We start from the raw sequence: 3,958 nt of genomic DNA, 5'->3' as shown, positions 1-3,958 counted from the left end.
TCCCGTAAAGATTTACACCCTCGGAAACCCTGTACAGGGTCGCTATGGGTCGGACCCGACTCGATGGCACTTAACAACAACAACAACAACAGTAAGGAGTTCTGGTGTGGCACTGTGGGTTAATGCGCTGGACTGCAAAGTCATTTGAATCACAAAGTGGGTGGTTCAAATTTACCAGTCACTCCTTGGAAACCCTATACAAGATTTCTATGGGTCAGAATCAACTCGATAGTACTCAACAACAACAACAACAGTAACAATAATTTACCATAGTTCTGGTATATTTCACCTTTTTGCAGGGTATTTCTTATATAACAGGTCTTATTTTCAATTTACAAAATAGGCTTATTGCCAGGCAAGAGGGTTCCACAAGATGTTTGAAGTTTGGAGATAATCTGATACACAGGTAATCAATTAGCAAGCCTTCTGAGCTTGGTGACAATACATATCTTATTTCATTATTATTAATTAATATTTACCAATCTCCACCTCTAAACACAAGGTCAGCAGTTCACACCCACCAGCAGCTCCTTGGAAGGAAGATGAGGTACTCTGTTCTGGTAAGGAGTTAGTTACAGTCTCAGGAACTCTGAAGAGTTCTCCTCTGTCCTAAAGGGTTGCTACAAGTCAGAATCCATTCAACAGCAGTGCATTTTCTGCATCTAGAATAAGTCCTCAAAATCTACTGGATGGACCTGGTTCTTATTTACTCAAATATATAACTCACCTGGAGTCTTGGTGTGGCACTGTAGGATAAGCACTGGACCACAAGGTCTGTTTGAACTGCAAGGTCGGCAATTCAAACTCAGCAGTCGCTCCTCAGAAACCCTATACATGGTCGCGACGGTTCAGAACCAACCTGATAGCACTTAACAACAATAACGTACCTAACCCACTGTTATAGAGTTGATTCCAACTCATAGTAACCCTGTATAGGGTTCCCGAGGCTGTAAATCTTTACAGGAACAAAAAACCGTATCTTTCTGGTGGTTTTGAACTGCTGATCCTCTTAGCAATGCAGTGCATATCCTATATACACACACACATATGAATGCAAATAGAATATGTTGAAGATGCAATAGGAACTGTCATCTAATTAACAACATTGTATGAATGTCAATTTCCTGGTTCTGATAATGTTTTGCAGTTATATTACATGCTGTATTGCATTACATGGAGTCCCTGTGTGGTACAAACAGTTAATGCTCTAGGTTGCAAAGAAAAAGGTTGGAGATTTGAGGCCACCCAGAGATGCTGGTGGCAGAAGAAAAACCTGGTGATGTATTTCTGAATAAAAACCAGTCATTGAAAACTCTATGGAGTATAGACTCTGACACAGATGGGGTCACCATGAGATAGGGTCTACTCATAGCAACTGGTAGTGATATTCTATTACCTCTAAGATATCACCACTGGAAGAAACCCCAATGGTCAAATGTTATACAAAAGATTGGTGATTCAACCCACCATCCACTCCAGGAGAAAGACTCAACTCTCTGCTTCTGTGAAGACTACAGCCAAGAAAACCCTATGGAGCAATTTCATTCTGTCACTTGGGGTTACTATGAAACTGAAGTGACTCCAGGAGAACTTAACAATAACAGTACATGATGGACCCAGGAATCCTTCAGCCATGTAATTCTTGTCTGTGCCTCTCCTTGAAGGAGATTTTCAATGCTGAAAAAGAAAAGCCAGTTACTAAAATTTGGAAGCACAGCTCTTCCAATTCTTTATATTTATTTTAGTACCCAGGTGTGCTTCCATAGTTTCTATGTTTTTAAAAGAAAGATACCAGCAGCAGTAGTTCTCCCTCTATTACTAAAAATTTAAATTTCCAAGTTGCAATATAGGAAAAAAGTGGGACTTTGGAATAACTCTGAGAAGAGAAAACCTTAATTTTAGAGATTACGAGGGGGCTTCAAAAAGTTAGTTGAAAAATGAAATAATAATGGAATTTTTTCACAAACTCTTTGAAGTCCCCTCATACTCCCCTGTTCAGGAGGCAGTTTCCCATGGTGCAGTGGTTAAAGCACTTGACTGCTAACCAAAGGGTTAATGGTTCAAACCTATTAGCCACTCCACAGGAGACAGATGTGGCAGCCTGTTTCTGTAAAGATTCACAGCTTTGGAAACTATGTGTGGCAGTTCGACCCGGTTCCGTAGGACCACTGTTTAAGTCAGCACTGATTCAATAGAAACATGTTTGGTTTGGGGTTTGATATGTTTAATTCAAGGGTTCCTGGTAGTACAGTGTTTGGCTGCGAACTGCTAACAATCAGCAGTTTAAACTACCAGGTTCTCTGCTAGAAAAAGATGTGGCAGCAGTCTGCTTCTTTACAGCCTTGGAAACCCCATGACATCAACTAGACTACTAACTGCAAGGTCAATGGTTCAAACCCCCAGCTGCTCCTCGGAAACCCTATACAGCATCTTAATGAGTCGGAACCAACTCAACATCACTTAACAACAATGGCAAGTTTCATTTTGGTTTATGTTTAGTCCTTCCTTAGTTCATTTATACATAAAGTATGCAGTCAATGTCTAGGCATGTAGCCTAGAGAAATAAAAACAGTGACATGAATAGACATGCACACTTGTGTCCATTTGCAGCATTACTGACATTAGCAAAAAGATGGAAATACTCTGTGTCCCTTAACAGTTGAATGGAAAGATAAAATGCAGTACACACATACAATGTTGTTGTTGCTAAGTGCCACTGAGTCACTTCCAACTCACAGCGATCCTGTATAAGGCTTCCAAGGAGGGACTTGTGAGTTGGAACCACTGTCCTGGTGTTTCAAACTGACCTTGCAGTGTATTCTACAGCACCACTACAGGACTCCTACAGTGTAATACTACAAATGATTTAAACATTTTTAAAAATGATGAGCCCATGCGCGGAGCCTCCAGTAGCAGGGAGACTCAAGCAGGGAGAGCCACTGGTGACACCTACCCCAAGGTGGGATTTCTGTGCATACAGTGGACAGAGGGAAGTTAGTTTAAAGGTGTGTGTGTGGGGGGGCGGAAATCCTGCAGGATAAGAGAAGCAGCGACTGTCTGACGTCATCAGGCACGGACTGTGCCTGCTTGAGCCACTTCTGCCCTGCCCAGTTGACCCGTGTCCACCGGCCAGCGGACCCCCCCACCCCAGCACAGTCCAACCATGTTCCCGGAACCCGCCGGGCACGTGCGCACACAGGCAAGCAGCTCCCCTCCTGCCCGAGCTGCGTCCCACAGGCCTGCCAGACCTGCGAAAGCCAGCGACCCGCCTCCCGCTGAACCGAGCTGCGTTCCTCAGCCCTGCCGGGCGTGCGCTGGCAAACAGCTCACCTCACACTCAACTGAACTGCGGGGTGTGGGGGCAGGCAGCCCCCCTCCTGCCGCGAGCACACACTGGGGAACCCCATTTGGGTCTCCCCTTCATTTTTATTATTATTTTTTATCTTAGAAGGTTCAGCAGGAGCCCTGACGTGGCTCTGAGGGCTGGGGTGCCACTACAAGGTCACCTGAATTACAGGGTCAGTGGTCCACGCCCACCAACCACTCCTCAGAAACCCTATAAAAGAGCATTAGGGGAGGGACGTCCGGTGCTTCCCTGACCCAGCAACACAGGCTAGCCCACTGCCCAATCTCTAAGGCTCAGGCCCTGCCAGCAAGGCACAAGCCGGCACAAGCCAGCACAAGGGGAGACGCCTTAAGGTGATTTTTACCAACAGCAACAAGACAATCCTACTGTGCCCCTGCAGGTTAAGGGACTAGACTGCAGAACCCCTTGAACTGCAAGGTCGGAAGTTCGGGCCCACCAGCTGCTCCTTAGAAACCCTATAAAGGGTACTTGGTTTTCTTTTCTTCTCTTTCTTTCTTTTTGCTCTGCGGGTTAAGGGACCAGACTGCAGAGTGCTTTGAACTGCAAGGTCGGTAGATCGCCCCCACCAGCTGCTCCTTAGAAAACCAATAA

The sequence above is a fragment of the Chrysochloris asiatica genome, unplaced genomic scaffold, assembly GCF_000296735.1.
Source record: "Chrysochloris asiatica unplaced genomic scaffold, ChrAsi1.0 scaffold00111, whole genome shotgun sequence".
NCBI classification, from domain to species: domain Eukaryota; kingdom Metazoa; phylum Chordata; class Mammalia; order Afrosoricida; family Chrysochloridae; genus Chrysochloris; species Chrysochloris asiatica.
Note: the sequence above shows the minus strand (reverse complement) of the source record.